This window comes from Canis lupus, chromosome 22 (genome assembly GCF_003254725.2).
Source record: "Canis lupus dingo isolate Sandy chromosome 22, ASM325472v2, whole genome shotgun sequence".
In the NCBI taxonomy this organism is placed as follows: Eukaryota; Metazoa; Chordata; class Mammalia; order Carnivora; family Canidae; genus Canis; species Canis lupus.
This window is the reverse complement of record NC_064264.1, coordinates 34,958,647-34,979,344: the sequence shown is the minus strand read 5'-3', so window position 1 is coordinate 34,979,344 and position 20,698 is coordinate 34,958,647. Positions and strand designations below refer to the sequence as shown.

The window sequence follows — 20,698 nt, the reverse complement described above, 5'->3', positions numbered from 1 at the left end:
CGCTTTCCACTACCCCTTGCTTGTTTCCCAGAGTAAGGAGTCTCTCATGTTCTGTCACCCTCTCTGATATTTCCCACTCCTCATTTTCTCTCCTTCCCCCTTTATTCCCTTTCACTACTTTTTTATATTCCCCAAATGAATGAGACCATATAAGACCATATAATGTTTGTCCTTATCTGATTGACTTACTTCACTCAGCATAATACCCCCCAGTTAGATCCACGTTGAAGAAAATGTGGGTATTTGTCATTTCTAATGGCTGAATAATATTCCATTGTATATACAGACCACATCTTCTTTATCCATTCATCTTTCAATGGACACCAAGGCTCCTCCACAGTTTGGCTATTGTGGACATTGCTGCTATACACATTGGGGCACAGGTGTCATGTCGTTTCACTGCATCTGTATCTTTGAGGTAAATCCCCAGCAGTGCAATTGCTGGGTCGTAGGGATGTTCTATTTTTAACTGTTTGAGGAACCTCCACACAGGTTTTCAGAGTGGCTGCACCAGTTCACATTCCCACCAATAGTGCAAGAAGGTTCCCCTTTGTCCACATCTTCTCCAACATTTGTTGTTTCCTGCCTTGTTAATTTGCCCCATTCTACTGGTGTGAGATGGTATCTCATTGTGGTTTTGATTTGTATATCCCTGATGGCAAGTGATGTGGAGCATTTACTCATGGGCTTCTTGGCCATGTCTATGTCTTCTTTGATAAAATTTATGTTCATGTCTTCTGCCCATTTCATGACTGGATTGCTTATTTCTTGGGTGTTGAATTTGTAAGTTCTTTATAGATCTTGGATACTAGCCCTTTATCTGATAGGTCATTTGCAAATATCTTCTCCCATTCTGTAGGTTGTCTTTTAGTTTTGTTGACTATTTCTTTTGCTGTGCAGAAGCTTTTTATCTTAAGTTCCAATAGATCATTTCTGCTTTTGTTTCCCTTGTCTTCATAGATGTATCTTGCAAGAGGTTGCTGTGGCCAAGTTCAAAAAGGGTGTTGCCTCTGTTCTCCTCTAGGATTTTGATGGATTCTTGTCTCACATTTAGATCTTTCATCCATTTTGAGTTTATCTTTGTGTATGGTGTAAGAGAATGGTCTAGTTTCAATCTTCTGCATGTGGCTGTCCAATTTTCCCAGCACCATTTATTGAGGAGACTGTCCTTTTTCCAGTGGATAGTCTTTCCTGATTTGTCAAATATTAGTTGACCACAGAGTTCAGGGCCCATTTCTGGGTTCCCTATTCTGTTCCATTGATCTATGTATCTGTTTTTGTGCCAGTACTACACTGTCTTGAGATCACAGCTTGGTAGTACAACCTGAAATCCAGCTGTGATGCCCAGAAGCTCTGGTTTTCTTTTTCAATATTCCCCTGGCTATTCGGGGTCTTTTTGATTCCACACAAATCTTAAGATGATTTGTTCCAACTCTCTGAAGAAAACCCATGGTATTTTGATAGGGATTGCATTGAATGTGTAAATTGCCCTGGGTAACATTGACATTTTCACAATATTAATTCTGCCAATCCATGAGCATAGAATATTTTTCCATCTCTTTGTGTCTTCCTGAATTTCTTTCAGAAGTGCTCTGTAGTTTTTAAGTTATAGATCCTTTACCTCTTTGGTTAGGTTTATTCCAAGGTTTCTTATGCTTTTGGGTGCAATTGTAAATGGGATTGACTCCTTAATTTCTCTTTCTTCAGTCTTATTGTCAGTGTACAGAAATTCCACTGATTCCTGGGCATTGATTTTGTATCCTGCCACATGCCAAATTGCTGTATGAGTTCTAGCAATCTTGGGGTGGAGTATTTTGGGTTTTCTATGTATAGTATCATGTCATCTGCAAAGAGGGAGAGTTGACTTCTTCTTTGCAAATTTGAATGCCTTTTATTTCTTTTTGTTGCCTGCTTGCTGAGGCTAGGACTTCTAGTACTACGTTGAATAACAGTGGTGAGAGTGGACATCCCTGTCGTGTTCCTGATCTTAGGGGAAAGGCTCCCAATGTTTCCCCATTGAGAATGATATTTGCTGTGGGCTTTTCATAGATGGCTTTTAAGATGCTGAGGAATGTTCCCTCTATCCCTACACTCTGAAGAGTTTTGATCAGGAATGGATGCTGTATTTTGTCAAATGCTTTCAATGCATCTATTGAGAGGATCATATGGTCCTTGTTTTTTCTATTCTTGATATGATGTTTCACATTGATTTCTGTATGAGTGTTGAACCAGCCTTGCATCCCGGGGATAAATCCCACTTGGTAATGATGAATAATCTTCTTAATGTACTGTTGGAGCCTATTGGCTAGTATATTGTTGAGAATTTTTGCATCTGTGTTCATCAGGAATATTGGTCTATAATTCTCCTTTTTGGCGGATTCTTTGTCTGGCTCTGGAATTGAGGTGATGCTGGCCTCATAGAATGAGTTTGGAAGTATCCCATCTCTTTTTATCTTTTGGAACAGCTTTAGTAGAATAGGTCTTGTTTCTTTAAATGTTTGATAGAATTCCCCTAGGAGGTCATCTGGGCCTGGACTTTTGTGTCTTGGGAGGTTTTTGATGACTGCTTCATTTTTCTCCTTGGTTATCAACCTGTTTAGATTTTCTATTTCTTCCTGTTCCAGTTTTGGTAGTTTGTGGTTTTCCAGAAATGTGTCCATTTCTTCTAGATTGCCTAATTTATTGGTGTATAGCTGCTCATAATATGTTTTTAGAATCATTTGTATTTCTTTGGTATTGGTGGTGATCTCTCTTTTTTCATTTGTGATTTTATTAATTTGAGTCTTCTCTGTCTTTAATAAGGCTGGCTAATGGTTTATCTATCTTATTAATTCTTTCAAAGAACCAACTCCTGGTTGTGTTGATCTGTTCTACAGTTCTTCTGGTCTCTATTTCATTGAGCTCTGCTCGAATCTTTATTAACTCTCTTCTTCTACTGGGTGTAGGTTTTATTTGCTGTTCTTTCTCCAGTTCCTTTAGGTGCCAGGTTTGCTTGTGTATTTGAGTTTTTTCCAGTTTTTTGAGGGATGGTTGTATTGCAGTGTATTTCCCTCTCAGGACTGCTTTTGCTGTATCCCAAAGATTTGGAATGGTTCTATCTTCATTCTCATTAATTTCCATGAATCTTTTTAATTCTTGTCTAATTTCCTGGTTGACCCTTTCATCTTTTACCAGGATGGTCTTTAACCTCCACATGTTTGAATTCCTTCCAAAGTTCTTCTTGTAATTTAGTTCTAGTTTCAAAGCATTATGGTCTGAAGATATCCAGGGGATAATCCCAATCTTTTGGTATCAGGTAAGACCTGATATGTGACCCAGTATGTGGTCTATTCTGGAGAAAGTTCCATGTGCAGAATAATGTGTATTCAGTTGCATTTGGATATAAAGTTCTGTAAATATCTGTGAAATCCATCTGGTCCAGTGTATCATTTAAAGCTGTTTCTTTGGAGATGTTGTGCTTAGAAGATCTGTCCTTTGCAGAAAGCACTGTGTTGAAGTCTCCTAGTATAAATTTATTACTGTCTAAGTATGTCTTAACTTTGGTTTTAATTGATTGATATACTTGGCAGCTCCCACATTAGGGCATAAATATTCCTGATTGTTAGGTCCTCTTGTTGGATACCTTTAAGTATTATATGTGTCCCTCTTCATCTCTTACTACAGGCTTTGGGATAAACTTTACCTGATATGAGGATGGCTTCCCCTGCTTTCTTTTGAGGACCATTTGAATGGTAAATGGTTCTACAACCTTTTATTTTCAGGCTGTAAGTGTCCTTAGGTCTAAAATGAGTCTTTTGTAGACAGCAAATAGATGGGTCATGCTTTTTTATCCAATCTGAAACCCTGTGCCTTTTAATGGGATCTTTAAGCCCATTCATGTTCAGAGCTACTATTGAAAGATATGAATTTTGTGTCATCATAATACCTATTCAGTCCCTGTTCTGTGGTTGTTTCCTTGGACTTCCTCTTTCTTTTACAGAGTCCCCCTTAATATTTTTTGCAGAGCCAGTTTGGTGGTCACATCCTCTTTCAGTTTCTGCCTATCCTGGAAGTTCTTTATCTCTCCTTCTATTCTGAATGAGAGCCTTGTTGGATAAAGTATTCTTGGCTGCATGTTCTTCTCATTTAGGACCCTGAATATATCCTGCCAGCCCTTTCTGGTCTGCTAGGTCTCTGTTGAGAGACCTGCTGTTAATCTAATAGTTCTCCCCATATAAGTTAGGGATCTCTTGTCTCTTGCTCTTTTAAAGATTTTCTCTTTATCTTTGGAATTTGCAGTTTCACTATTAAATGTCTAGGTGTTGTATGGATTTTATTGATTTTAGTGGGGGATCTATCTCCTGGATCTGAATGCCTGTTTCCCTCCCCAAGTAGAGAAGTTCTCAGCTATGATTTGCTCAAATACACTTTCTGGTCCTCTGTCCCTTTCGGTGCCCTCTGGAACCGCAATTAAACATAGATTTTTCCTTCTGAGGCTGTCATTTATTTCCTTTAACCTTTCCTCATTGTCTTTTGTTTTTCTCTTTTTTCCTCAGCTTCCTTCCTTGCCATCAACTTGTCTTCTATGTCACTCACTCGTTCTTCTACCTCATTTACCCTCGTTGTTAGGACCTCCAATGTGGATTGCATCTCATTTAACTGATTTTTAATTTCTGCCTGATTAGATCTAAATTCTCCCATCATAAAGTCTCTTGAATCCTTTATGCTTTCCCCAGAGCCACCAGTAGCTTTATAATTGTGCTTCTGAATTGTCTTTCTGACATCGAATTGTAATCCAAATTCTGTAACTCTGTGGCAGAGAGTACTGTTTCTGATTCCTTCTGTTGTGGTGAGTTCTTTCTAGTCAATTTGCTCAGTGCAGAGTGGCTAAAAACAAGTTGTGCTGGAAAAAGGAAAAAAAAGAGATTAAAAAAAAAAGGAAAAAACCCTAAAGAACAAAAACAAAACAAACAAACAAAACAAGGCAGGGTATCCTCTGGAGCTTTTCAGCATTGCTCAGTCAACAACTTGCTCTTCCCCTGTCCTTCTAGCTGGTCTTGGGGGAGGGGCCTGCTGTGCTGATTCTCAGGTGTGCACCTGGGGGAGCTGCCCCGCCTCCCGCCAGGTGCCTGCTTACTGGGAGCCATTTATCCAGTGGGGCTTCTGTTTCCTGGTCACCCAGACCCTCCCAGGCACAGGGTGACACCAGGAGGAACAGCAACAGTGGTTGGCAGCCAGCTCTCCAGCCCTGGGTCCAGCCCCGCAGTAACTCCTGCAGTCTTCCAGTGCACACTGGCCTGATGCTCCAGGGGTGGGGGCACTGACCTGCACAGCTCGGGCAGGAGCTCCTGCACAATGAGCAGGAGTGTCCTTGCTGTCCTGTGTCATCCTGGTCTCCACCTATCTCGGGGGGTGGGGGGGCGCGGGGGAGCGCCGGCTCCTGGGCTGTGTCCCTTGGGGCCCTCGGCTCGGGGCCTGCACCACTGGAATCGCGCTCCTGGGCCGCACAGCCCCCTCCGTGGGGAGACGCCACCTGAGCTTCTCCCGGGCCCTGCCTGTCGCTCTAGCCCTTTACGGAGCTCAGCCCACACACAGTGTGTTGCATGCTGCACCCCGGGGTGCAGTTCCTCTGTTAGTGACCCTAAACCTTGGGGCTCCACTGCCCTTCCTGGGATCCTGCCCGAGTTCCCTGGGAGCGCCTTTCTGTCCAGGAAGATTGGTAAATTTCCTGTGTCTCTGGGAGTGGGCTTTCCTGTCCTGGAGGCTCTTGCCGGGTGGCTTTAGCCCGGCTCCTCACGGGGCCCCTCCCCCACTGGATGCTTATTTATTTTTACCCATCTTCCTACCTTGTTAGAAGCACAAATTCTTCTCTCTGTAGTTTTCCAGCTGTTCTCTAAATCTCAGGCCGAATTCGTAGGTTTTCAGGATGATTTGAAAGTTATCTAGGTAAGTTGGTGGTGAGAGGTGACTTGGGGACCCTACTCTTCCGCCATCTCGCCGCCCCCCCCCCCCCCCAATTCTTGATAATGGCAGAGGTCTTGGTGACTTCTCACAAGTATTTAAGTCTTGATCACTGGATATATCTCAGCATCAATTTAACAAATGGAAGGTATATGTTATATGAGAAAGAATTTGTAAGTTTTTTTCTGATTTTATTTTGTATTAGTTACACAATTCAAGTAAGACACTAATAGGTTGCCTATAATTTTCATTTCTTGGAAATGTATCAATTATCTGTAGCCAAATAGCTCTATGTTTTCGATCACTCACTAAGATTACTGAATCACCGTTGCTGCCTATTTAATGACTTTGTACACTTTGTTTCTTACCATAACTACTATAGCACTAATGCTAGTGACCCCCTCCAACTTCACTGAGATGATGGATCTTATTTCAATATCATTTATTTTGGCTGTAATTCCTTATGTACCAAAAACAACTGGTAAATTTTGTTTTCAAGATTATGGTGCCATTCTCATCAATTTATTTTCTTTGAGCATGGACCTTGTTAGGTAAAATTTGGAGTAAGTAGGTGGTGGTTTTTTTTCTTGTTGTCTTTGAATTAATTTCCCTATGCATAACATATTTCCTATTACTTTTATGCTTCATGTCAGAAGTCAATATTTGATCACAGTCTTGTTAAACCACACCATAAAACAATGAGAACAAAGGCTGGCTTCCCAAATTCACAAAATGAATGTACTTTGAATATGGTTCAACAGTATGTTACATTCTTGTAGGTTGAAAATCTATCAAAAAGTTATACCTACACATCTCTCAATAGTATGAATTTTTTAAATCATTTTATCTCTAGTAATGTATTTGTTAAATATTTAGTGACTAAGATTAGAAAAAAAAATCTTGAAACATGACGGGAGTTTTAGTTTTCTCTTTTGAAAGATCCTCAGGTTTTTCAAGGATAGAAATTGGAATGGGAAGCATTATGAGAAAGGTTTAGAGGTCCATTTTTTTTTTCAAGTTTTTCAAAACCTTCCAGAATTTCTTATTCCAAATGTTGAGATTTTCCCTTTAATGGCAACTGTCTTTACTTTAACATAGAAATCTGGAAATAATGATAATCCAAACATTGTGGCAATTATGCCAGACAGAATTATTTTCTCAATGTCCTAGTTTTTTTTTTTTAAACCAATGACACATGCAGATTTGGTTTTAAGTATATGCCTTCAGTAGAGTTATGAAATATAAGTTTGTTTATAAATATTAAATTGAGGCACACAGAGCTGAGAATAGAATGACTTTTTAAATGAATAATAGGACCATAATTGAAATTGATAGGTATAAGGTCAATTTCAAAGTGTGATATAAGAAGCTGCCTTAAAGAAGAGTTTTATTCATTTGCTTGATAATGTAGATTCTTTGACACTTTACTGCTATTTCTATTATTATTTTCTCATTAAGTTCTTATTTTTTGGCATGGTATACTATTCAAAATACTTAAGGAAAGAGTAACATTCATAGGCAGCTACTGCAGTGCTTGAAGAGTTGAATCAATAAAAATGTTAAAAAAATAAAATCAGGCTATAAAATAGTATAACAAAACTATGAGCTTTTGACTTTAACATTTATTAAACTCATGGAGATACTAGTAATTAATATAGCATATACTATGTAAATATATTATTTGTATTTTACACATTAACCTAAACATGAAGTCATGTAGTAGTGGCTTGACATATGACCCAGATGATCAAAGGTAAATGAGAATAAGTGTGCTAAAAGAAGAAATAAATAGATTCATAAATCAGGACACTTTTACCTAAACCCGAACCCAGGTTTGAAAACATATATTATCTGAAATTCAGAGATGCTAGATACTATTTTACAATGTTCTTGAGTAACACTGAAGTGAGATTATATTTACATAATTGTTACTTAATTTCATTACACACTTCATGAGTTTTAGCAAGTGCTACTAAACTTGTTTTGTCAAGAGCTACATCAATAATTTTTAATCAATGCATAACAACTTGACATTTTCTAAAGCTCTAGAATTTCTAACTGTATGTGTAATATACTTAAATATTCAAAATCCCAATTCTCTCTAGGTTGTTAAATACTAGGGTTTTATTTTATAGATGCAGTTTTACTATAACTGAGTAAAAATGTATTATATCAATTCAAAGTTATGACATTAAGAATATACTGTTAATCACAATGCTATTTAATATTTAATAAAATATTAAATTATTGATAGCCTTCACTATCTCTGTCCTCCCAGAAAGAACTGATAATGTTTCTGTTATAGTTAGGTATGCATATGTGTATATGATGAGAATAATAGTAATAATAACAATTAAACATCTAACAGGTACTCATCAAAGAGTCTTATATATAATTCAATTAATCTAATCATATTGATAATAATCATTCCCCCCTTACCAATGAGGTACTTTAGATGCTGAGACATTATATAACATGTTCATAATGGGCTGAATGATGTTCAAAATTAAAAAACCTAAACCCCAGTAGCCCAAATGTGAACTTATTTGGAAAGAGGGTCATTATAGAGGTAATTACATTAAAATGAGGTCACACTGGAGTAGGGTGGCTTTTAATCCAATATGACTGGTGTACTTAAGAGAGGAATTTGGATGTAGGCACAGTTACACAGGGAGAATGCCATGTGATGACAGATGCAGAAATTAAAGTGATAGTCACAAGCCACGAAACACCAAGGATGGACAGCCATCACCAAAAGCTAGAAAGAGGCAAGGAAGCATTTTACCTAGAGAGAGAGCATGGAGCATGGCCCTACTGACAAATTAGTTTTAGACTTCTAGCCTCAAGAAAAATTACAGAATACATTTTTGTTGTTTTAAGTTATCCATTTTATGATATATTATTACAACAGCTCTAGGAAATTAAGGCAGTGTCCAAAGATATGAGCTAGTATATGTTAAGAACTGTGAAGGCTTTAAACCTTTACCCTACTAGTAAGACAATGAGTTAGTCTAATACAATTTTATGGATGCTGGTCAAAGACATTAGATTCCTAGGTCAGAAACAAAATACTTTATTACTTATAGCACAGTAAACATTTGAAATTCAGCATATTTTTTTTCAATTCCTCTTGTCAGTAAGTCCAGTGAGGAGAGAAAGTATGGCTCAAGACAGAGGACTACATAATGCATGGTTTCTATTACGAAATTATGGGAAGTAAGTATGACAGTCTTTTGCTTTGGAAAGAGACAATATCTCTCTTTTAAGCTAGTAAGTGTGCCCTTTGGAAGAGAGACACTTTCTCTATTTTCTGGGATTATACTAATAACTGTGAAAAAAGTCTCAGAGTACAACCTCTGTCTTCAGTCACAGACTGTGAAGAAATGCAATAGGCCTATAGGGAAATTTTCTAAAAGTATGCATCACTGCTGGAATTTTAACCTAGGATACCTGGTTCTCAAGTAGGTATTTTAATTAATATACATTTATATGTTTATAAGGATATATAGGAAAATACAAGCAGTAAGAAATCTCTGTCTTTATCACATGCATACCCATATCTATTATACTTATGTAAGTGTGTAACATATAAAAACATTATATAAAATGCTTTATATACATATATACATGTATACACATATGTATATGTCTTCTTGTGTGTATATATATATGTGTGTGTGTGTGTGTGTGTATGTTTACAACCTTCAATTTGGATAACTTAAAAATGAGAGAATAATAATAAATTATCAATTTCCCCAGAGCATCTTCAAATAGCTGTCTACTTCAAGGCCTCTCCCTTTACCTCCCTCTTTCCTTTCCCCCTACTCTACTCTTTATGTGCATGTGTGTGTGTGCTTATATACCAGTATTTATGCATAGATTGATAACAATTTAAAAAAAAATAAATGTAGCAAAATATTTGTGTATAATTTGCTTTTCTCTATCTAAAAAATCTGCACTTTTAAAGTTAGCCTGTTAAAAAAGTACAGAATCTCAAGGAAATACTAGCCTTTGCTTTCTAAAGTGTATGCATCATTCAAATCCTCATTAGCAATGTATGAGAGTTCCAGTTGCTCCACATCCTCACCAACATTTGGCATGGTCAGTCTTTTTAATCTTCACCTTCACTAATTTCTAGTGAAGTAGTTTCTCACTAAAAATAATTACATATTTTAAAAATTCTTATTTGATCATGTTCTTTTCCTACATACAACCACTTCTTAGTTACCCATCTCTTTAATTAGAACTTCTCCTTATAGCTTGGATGAAAAAGTCATAAAGTATAAATTAAGAAAAGAGCAATTTTCCCATACCTGATGGTTAGATATAAATAATTTATGAATTCACTCACCTCTCATGTCAATGAAATAACTTTAAATTTACATAAGAGAGACATACACTTAAAAATTCAGTGGGAAACAAATATTATTCAATATTTATCGAACTTTTATAGCTGAGACAATTTATCTTGGAAATGAAAATGACTAGTTCCTACCATTTTTTTTTTAGTTTTTTTTTTTTTAATTTATTTATTCATGAGAGAAAGAGGCAGAGATACAGACAGAGGAGAAGCAGGTTCCATGTAGGAAGCCTGATGTGGGACTCGATCCCAGGACTCCAGGATCATGCCCTGGGCAAAAGGCAGGTGCCAAACCGCTGAGACACCCAGGGATCCTGTGTTCCTACCAATTTGAACATATCATTAAGAATTTTTATGTGTCCCTAACCCCATTATCAAAGAATATAGGTTGGGCAATATATTTGAGATATGTGTAAATGCAAAAACTAAGATTTTCATTTGATAAGTCAATGGATTTGTGATAGTATTGATTCCAACTAATGAAATGTCAAAAGTTAGGAAATGAAAAATAACAAAAAATATGAGTCATTGAATAGTTAAAAACTTAAATAAACAAATGCAAACTGAATAATTTATTGTCATCTTACAATTAATAAATATAGACATTTTAAATCAAAATATTAATTGCAATTTTAAAGCAATATCAAGCTTATTCATATTTTGCAGAAAATCTATCAAAATATTTGGACACTTTTTTCAAGATTCTTAAATAATATAAATATTTTTTAAAAAAGAAAAAAACATTAATAGTTTGAAGACGTACTTGTATCACACTGTAAAAATCCTCTATTTGACTAACATATTCAAAGTAAATGTAACATTTATTTTGATAAATACCAATTTTCCCATTAATAAAGTTTGAAATAAGGCAGGGTAAGATACAATTTCTCTCTTACTCTCTTTCTCCCTCTTCTCAGGCCTACTATATTGTTTTTTGAAATAAGCATTTTAATACTCTATGAAAGATGTTTTTAAATCATTTTAAAATTCTATAATTAGGGTATAAAACTCTAAGCCAACTCACCTGAAGTTCTTAGTAGTTGTACTGAACAGAATGAAGTTGGAATACCAGACCTTTCTGACTGCAGACTCATACTCTTAGAAAGTATAATAATCGCTATTATTAGGTATCAATATACTTCATTGAGAAAACAAATAATTTAAAGATTCACCACAGAGAAATATGCCACAGAAAAATCTTATATATTTTGCAGAATTTATAAGAAGACATAGATCATTTTTTGTGCAATTATGTAAACATAATTAGAGATTGCTTCACAGGTTGGTATCTGCTGTTATTTTTCTCTGTCTTTCATAAATAACTCTTGAAGATAGCTTTGACCAAGTAACTACAATATCAACTTCCTCTGGCTATTTTGGCTCCATGAAACTTAGGTTTCTATTCACTTCACAAGTCCCTAAATTCTGGATTGTCCCAAGTTTAAAGAAGCACTAAGATGCAAAACAGCCCTTTTTATACCTTCACTCTAAGAATTGATTGACCACAGAGAGATACATTTCCTGTAGAAAACTTCTGTTTTTTCCACCTGCTCAGCCTGTCTACTTGCCCTACACCTCACAATGTTCCTGCCAGTCCTGATTTATTCTATTAAAATAATCACTCTCTGTTTGATCTAGAGATGTGTATAGATCCTGTGAAGAGTCCAAGCACTCTTCATACTGCAAATTTGAATAAAATCTCTTCTTACATAAGTCTGGAATAGTTTTATTTGACAAGTGTTTGCAATTTGCATGAATATTAATCTTTGTTTCATGCAAGATCCTGTTTCCTTTCAGACTTTACAGAGTTTACATAACTAAGAGGTGAAGTTATTCTTATTTTATTTTTACCTTGCTAAGCATCAGTGACTTTACTTAGCTCTGTGGCAGTATAGTGAATAGAATAACATTAGTGCAAAACATATTACTTCAAAACAACTTGACATTTTCCAAAGTTCTCAAACTCAACTTCATTTTAATTCAACATTTTATACTTCTTTTAAGTGGATAATGTGATAAGTCATGTAATAGGAATTTTAAAGATGTAGGAGTGCAGCTGTCTATGCTAGTCATGTATATAACTGATACAATTTTACAATAAACAGCAATTTCTGGGAGGGAGGAAACAAAACTTTCTCAAAATAAGTATACAAAGGAAAGTGACCCTTATTCATGGAATACAAATCTGTAAAGTATAAATATATATGCAAATACATGGTTAGGTAAGAGCATGTGCAATTTTAAGCACTGGCAAGTGATTTAAAGTGAAACTATTTTTTCTATAAAAAAGATATTTTGGGGATCCCTGGGTGGCGCAGCAGTTTAGCGCCTGCCTTTGGCCCAGGGCGCGATCCTGGAGACCCGGGATCGAATCCCACGTCGGGCTCCCGGTGCATGGAGCCTGCTTCTCCCTCTGCCTATGTCTCTGCCTCTCTCTCTCTCTATCATAAATAAATAAAAATTAAAAAAAAAGATATTTTGATATATTTCTATTTAAGATAATACGTTAGAACATTCTTAAAGTTTTCTTACTTAAATAGAAGATGTATTGGGATATATATATTTATCCAACTTTAAAGTTTTTGATTCAGTTGTTTTTAGTTTTTTGATATACTTGCACAACCATAACCATTACTGCTCTCTGATTTCAGAATATTTTTATAACCACACAAGGAAATTCTGTACCTTTTTTTGTCACGCCTCATTGCCCCCTGCCTTTGGTCACTGACAACCACTAATCTACTTTCTGCCATTATAGATTTCCTTATTCTTGGTATTTCCTATAATTTCTATTACATTTTATATAAATTCCATTCAGTATGCGATTTTTTGACTGATATCTTTTCCTTAAAATGCTTTCAAAATTTTCCATGTAGTGGCATTGATTAGTACTTATTTCCTTTCAATTACTGAATAGTCCACTTATTGATATGCACAATTTGATTAGCCCCCCATCTGTTGATGGGTATTTGGACTCTGTCTACTCTGTTCATATTATAAATGCTGCTGCTTATGTACTTAGTGTCTAGGTTTTTGTTTGGACATGAGTATTTAATTATCTTAGTTATATACCTGGCAGGGAATACTGGATCATATCATAGATTTATATTCAACACTGTTAAGAAATTGCCAAATGTTTCTCAAAGTGGCTATACCATTTTAAAATCCCACTACCAATGTGTGAAGTTTCCAATTTCTCTTTGACAAAACTTACTCTTTTTACATTTTATTTTCACTATCTTAGTGAGAGTGACATGTTATATGGGTTTTAATTTGTGTTTTCCTAATAACTAATGATGCCAAGCATTTCTTCCAGTACTTTTTGGGCATCTATGCATTTCTTTGGAAAAATACCTATCCAAATCCTTGACCTTTTTTAAAACTGTATTTTTTTTGTCTTTTGAGTTGTGAGAATTCTTTATACTGAATACCAGTTCTTCATCAGATGTATGATATGAATCAGATAAATATATTTGATATCATAAATATTACATCTGATATGTCAGATATAATAACATACCTGGTAATATATCTGTATTGTATACTTGATAAATGACATGTATTTTCCCATTACATAGATTATTTTTAATTGTCCTTTGAAACAAAAGCATTGTTAATTTGGATATCAAATTTATTTTATTTATGATTACTCTTTAATTGTTATATCAACTGCCTAATCCAAGGTCAAAAGATTTACTCCCATGTTTTCTTCAGAGAGTTTTATAGTTTTAATTTTACAGTAAGCATATGATACAATTTTAGTTAATTTTTATGCTATGAAGTCAAGTTCAAATACTTTCTTTTATAGGAAGATATCTACTTGACCTAGTTCTGATACTTATAAAGACTGGATATTGGTTGAGAGTCTTTCTCTCAGCACTTTGAATATTTTGATCTCTCTGGTTTCTTAAAAGAAATGAGTTAATCTCATTTATTAACCCTTATTTATAATGAATGATTTCTCTGTTGTTGCTTTCAAGAATTTTCATCTTTGATTTTCAAGAGTTTGATCATGAGTGATATTGGTGTTTTTCTTTAATGTATCATACCTTGTTTGCTGAGCTCCTTGGTTATTTAAATTAATGTTCTTCAAATTTGGGAAGTTTTAAAACATTATTTCTTCTTATATCTGCTCCTTTATCTCTCCCCTTACTTTCAGGGAATCACACTGTGCACATTTTTGTATGGTTGATGGTATTCTACAAATCTCAGGGGCTCTATTAATGTTTATTCCTTCCTTTTCTTTCTCGTCCTCTGATTGGGTAATTCTAATTGACCTATCTTCAGGATTGTTAATTATGTCTTCTGTTAACATAAACCTGCTACTGAGCACTTCTAATACATTTTTCATTTCCATTAATTCCAAAATTATATTTGGTTCTTTTTATATTTTTTAAGCTCTTTATGATATTGTCTTTTTTATGCCACCTTATTCTTACATATTTTATAGGTCTTTAGACATGGATTTCATTGGTTCTTTGAATATTTCTTAATAAAGCTAGTTTAAAGTCTCATAAATCTAACATGTGAACTCTGTCAGGCTTAGTTATGTTAATTTTTTCTATATATGAGGCATTCTTTCTTTTTTTCTTTGCATGTCTAGATATTTTTTGCTTTATTTGTTTTTATACTGGACACTTTAAATAATATAATGTTCTGAGTCTGGTAATCAGATGCAGGGTACATCACCACTGCTCTTTGTTGTTGTTTTGTTACTGCTTCTATTTGTTCACTGACTTCTAAACTAAACTAATTCACTCAAGTTTGTATTATTTGTATTATGTGGTCAATAAAGTTTCTGCTTCAATTCTTAATTATTACCTGGAAATCAGACAGAGATTTCCTTAGGTCCTTGAATTAAGAAGTTTCTGTCTTTTATAAAAATATTTTTTAAATATTTAATTTATTTATTTTAGAGAGAGAGACAGAGAGTGCTCCACTGAATGTGGAGCAGGACACAGGGCTCAGTCTCACCACCCATGAGATCATGACCTGAGCTGAAACTGAGAATCAGATGCCAAACTGACTGAGCCATGCAGGCACCCCAAGAGGTCTTTTGGTCTTGACCACCATGTACAATCAGCATATTTGGGACTGTCTTTTACATCCTGGTAATTTACACCCTGGTCAATGTCTTCACACCATTTGTGCAGAGACTCGTGATTCATTGTAAAAGAGAGATAAAGGCTTTCTCTGATATTTATTGAGCATATAAAGAGCTGTGCACATATGTATGTCCTTTTGAATTTGTGGCAGTATGTTCAAGTTTTTCAAAGCACCCTATAGGCAATCTCATTCCTCTGATTTCTGTATTAAGTTTTTTGGCTAGCCTCATTTTCCCCAATTTTTATCCTCCCTTAAACTGGTGCAATGTTAATTTCTACCAACTGATTCCAACAAATACTGCAAAGCAAAGACTGTTCACACTGAGTGAGCTCTTTGTTCCAATACAAATCGTTTTGTAAGTCAAAATTTTCAAACAGTGGCCAGAAAGGTTGAATAGGACAATTCTCCAGATTAGATTTTGGGGGGATTTTCTGGGTCGTAGGGCAGGTCTATTTTTAACTCTTTGAGGAACCTCCACACAGTTTTCCAGAGTGACTGCACCAGTTCACATTCCCACCATCAGTGTAAGAGGGTTCCCTTTTCTCCACATCCCCTCCAACATTTGTTGTTTCCTGCCTTGTTAATTTGCCCCATTCTCACCGGTGTGAGGTGGTATCTCATTGTGGTTTTGATTTGTATTTCCCTGATGGCAAGTGATGCAGAGCATTTTCTCATATGCATGTTGGTCATGTCTATGTCTTCCTCTGTGAGATTTCTCTTCATGTCTTTTGCCCATTTCATGATTGGATTGTTTGTTTCTTTGGTATTGAGTTTAATAAGTTCTTTATAGATCTTGGAAACTAGCCCTTTATCTGATACGTCATTTGCAAATATCTTCTCCCATTCTGTAGGTTGTCTTTTAGTTTTGTTGACTGTATCCTTTGCTGTGCAAAAGCTTCTTATCTTGATGAAGTCCCAATAGTTCATTTTTGCTTTTGTTTCTTTTGCCTTCATGGATGTATCTTGCAAGAAGTTACTGTGGCCGAGTTCAAAAAGGGTGTTGCCTGTGTTCTTCTCTAGGATTTTGATGGAATCTTGTCTCACATTTAGATCTTTCATCCATTTTGAGTTTATCTTTGTGTATGGTGCAAGAGAGTGGTCTAGTTTCATTCTTCTGCATGTGGATGTCCAATTTTCCCAGCACCATTTATTGAAGAGACTGTCTTTCTTCCAATGGATAGTCTTTCCTCCTTTATCGAATATTAGTTGACCATAAAGTTGAGGGTCCACTTCTGGGTTCTCTATTCTGTTCCATTGATCTATGTGTCTGTTTTTGTGCCAGTACCACACTGTCTTGATGACCACAGCTTTGTAGTACAACCTGAAATCTGGCATTGTGATGCCCCCAGGTATGGTTTTCTTTTTTAAAATTCCCCTGACTATTCGGGATCTTTTCTGATTCCACACAAATCTTAAAATAATTTGTTCTAACTCTCTGAAGAAAGTCCATGGTATTTTGATAGGGATTGCATTAAACGTCTATATTGCCCTGGGTAACATTGACATTTTCACAATATTAATTCTGCCAATCCATGAGCATGGAATATTTTTCCATCTCTTTGTGTCTTCCTCAATTTCTTTCAGAAGTGTTCTATAGTTTTGAGGGTATAGATCCTTTACATCTTTTGTTAGGTTTATTCCTAGGTATCTTATGCTTTTGGGTGCAATTGTAAATGGGATGGACTCCTTAATTTCTCTTTCTTCAGTCTCATTGTTAGTGTATAGAAATGCCACTGACTTCTGGGCATTGATTTTGTATCCTGCCACGCTACCGAATTGCTGTATGAGTTCTAGCAATCTTGGGGTGGAGACTTTTGGGTTTTCTATGTACAGTATCATGTCATCGGCGAAGAGGGAGAGTTTGACTTCTTCTTTGCCAATTTGAATGCCTTTAATGTCTTTTTGTTGTCTGATTGCTGAGGCTAGGACTTCCAGTACTATGTTGAATAGCAGTGGTGAGAGTGGACATCCCTGTCTTGTTCCTGATTTTAGGGGAAAGGCTCCCAGTGCTTCCCCATTGAGAATGATATTTGCTGTGGGCTTTTCATAGATGGCTTTTAAGATGTCGAGGAATGTTCCCTCTATCCCTACACTCTGAAGAGTTTTGATCAGGAATGGATGTTGTATTTTGTCAAATGCTTTCTCTGTATCTAATGAGAGGATCATATGGTTCTTGGTTTTTCTCTTGCTGATATGATGAATCACATTGATTGTTTTACGGGTGTTGAACCAGCCTTGTGTCCCAGGGATAAATCCTACTTGGTCATGGTGAATAATTTTCTTAATGTACTGTTGGATCCTATTGGCTAGTATCTTGTTGAGAATTTTTGCATCCATGTTCATCAGGGATATTGGTCTGTAATTCTCCTTTTTGGTGGGGTCTTTGTCTGGTTTTGGAATTAAGGTGATGCTGGCCTCATAGAACGAATTTGGAAGTACTCCATCTCTTTCTATCTTTCCAAACAGCTTTAGGAGAATAGGTATGGTTTCTTCTTTAAACGTTTGATAAAATTCCCCTGGGAAGCCATCTGGCCCTGGACTCTTGTGTCTTGGGAGGTTTTTGATGACTGCTTCAATTTCCTCCCTGGTTATTGGCCTGTTAAGGTTTTCTATTTCTTCCTGTTCCAGTTTTGGTAGTTTGTGGCTTTCCAGGAATGCGTCCATTTCTTCTAGATTGCCTAATTTATTGGCGTATAGCTGTTCATAATATGTTTTTAAAATCGTTTGTATTTCCTTGGTGTTGGTAGTGATCTCTCCTTTCTCATTCATGATTTTATTTTGGGGGGATTTTCAAACTCATTTTGCCACCTAGTGGCTGCTAGGCTTCCAGTTTTCATGGCTACTGTATTTGTTGGTTTACCAGGATACTGTGAAGCTAAGAGAGGCGTACAGGAATAATACAACTTAAAACATCACAAACTTCACTGTCCTTTCTGAGATTCTGTCATTTATCTTGAATAAATAACTCACGTTTCAAGCCTTTTTGGTTATCAGTTTTGATATATGTACAAAAAAGTCCCCTTTATTTTTTCAAGCCAGTGATAAATATTAAAAATTAAATTAAAAATAAAATTAAAGACATTTTAAGATTCAATGGCAAACAGAATTGTCTATTTATAGTTACTAGAAGGAAATTGTTTAATTAGATTTATTTTACATTGTAATGATTTGTAGGATGTAAGTATTTTTGTAAACTTTTTTTAAAGATTTTATTTATTTGCTCGGGGGAGAGAGAGAGAGGCAGAGGGAGAAGCGGGCTCCCTGTGGGGACCCTGATGTGGAACTCAATCTCAGGATTCCGGAATCATGACCTGAGCCAAAGGCAAAGCCTCAACCACTGAGCCATCCAGGTACCCCATTTTAAATATCAAATTTCTATTACTGGTATGTTGCAAATATTTTTTTCTCACTTTAGAACCTTGTTTCACATCTTCCCTAATTGCAAAGTGTGTCAGAAAGAAATTACTAATATAAACAAATTATAAATTTTTCTGTAATTGGCATAGTGGCCTTTATCAAAAACTTTTTCTTGCTGTTAAGCCTCTTTGTCTGTTTCTTCACCCAGACATCCCTGTTAAACTTATGGTTAAAGTTCCTTTTTATTTTATCAGTGATAAAGGTAATATTTTGATTTCCCAAATGTCTAAATAACTCTCAACTAATTCTAAACTTGGGTGAGGAGAGGGTGGTTATTTACTGGACCGTGTGTGTCTCCATATTATTGCCTCTTGCTTTTTGCCTTTGTTATACTATTATTTTTTTCTTAAAATTATATTATGTAATGTGTACTGTTATTCATCTGTTCCTTCCCAGTTAACAATATAAAACTATGATTTGATGGCAGTGCATTTCATGTTTTCCATGTCAGTATATATTTATTTATTTCATTATTTTTAAGTCCCCTTCTGTGGAAGTTTCATAATTTATTGAACTTAGCTCTCCAAACATAAGACAAAAATAATTAGGGCTGCCTATTCCAGATACATATGGCATTTTTAGTCAATGAGACACCTCCTCACTCACATATTTCCCAATTCTGTTGATCCTCAAATATGTTACGTAAAGACAATTTTACTTTTATACTTGGGCGGCCAGAAAAAGAAACAAACCTAGCATTATCCCACAATTGAGATATCCAGTATTAGCTCACAAAATCTTTAAAATTCTCCTGTTTACTAGAAGCTGTCATATGATAGTGAATAAAGTGCACACATAAATATCTAGAAAATTTAATAGGTCAGCTTTCACAATTAACCCTTAACTGCAGGTCACTACTGGATTATTTGAAACACACGTATCCAACACACCTACCAAGAAGTTTCTTAGAATTTTGCATATGTAACACTAACCAGACAATCCTTGCTTTCCTAGACTATGTGTGCCATTATGCAGAGAGCTTTGCTTTTCACAGTTATTTTACACAGAAAAGAGAGAAATATCACTCTTTATGTGCTCTTACATCACACTCCTGCACTTTTCTTTCTTTCTTTTTTTCCTTCTTAGCTTACTTGGATTCCAAATATTTGCGATTTTATCACTTATTACAAACATCCTAACACTTCCTGTATTTTTCTACATTTAGAACATATCTTTGCAGACTAAAAACTTCCCTAAAATGATTTGGCTTCCCTAACCTAATCCAGGATTTAGTATACTGTTTATGTGAATTGGTTCCATTATAAATTCAAAGCAACTGATCCTTAATGGTCACTGAACAATGCCCTGAATCACTGCAACACTTTTCTATTCACTCATCTTTCTACAATAGTTTTTTAAATCAATTCCAGCCTCTAAAAAACTTGGCAACCCTACTTCCTTTCTAATTCTCAACAGAAGAAACTGCCCCCTATTATACAATCAAATAAAAATAGAAGTCTAAATTGACAGACTCTCCTGTTTTACCTGCCAAATGGCCAGCCATCCAGATCCATCATGTCCTTTTTCACTTCTTTTATACTGGAGAGGCATTTCACTTTCTATGTATTCTCACCTATTTCACTCACAATCTTATATATATTGTTTCTTTGTTATGTATTTCCAGGCATTCACTCTACTTGATTTTTCCTATCCAGCTTCTTTCAGTAGACATATGTACAAAAACCCTACTTACCTTCTAGTGCAGTTTCCAAATACCTTATTTATTGTTCTTTTTTCCTTTCCTTTCACAATATATCAAGAATTGCTTCTCTTGCTACCTGAATTTCTATATCTACCACTTACACCTCATTAAAAACATTTATCATTTGACTTCTGAGCATATCACATATATATTTATATGAATCTAGAACTGAT

The 20,698-nt window shown here is 35.6% G+C and overlaps 1 pseudogene; it reads right to left on the bottom strand.

The window, feature by feature from the left end:
- The window catches only part of LOC112655815 (proteasome subunit alpha type-1-like), a 56,462-nt pseudogene extending 36,125 nt beyond the window's left edge, over positions 1-20,337 (bottom strand).
- Between the last annotated feature and the right edge of the window lie 361 nt (positions 20,338-20,698).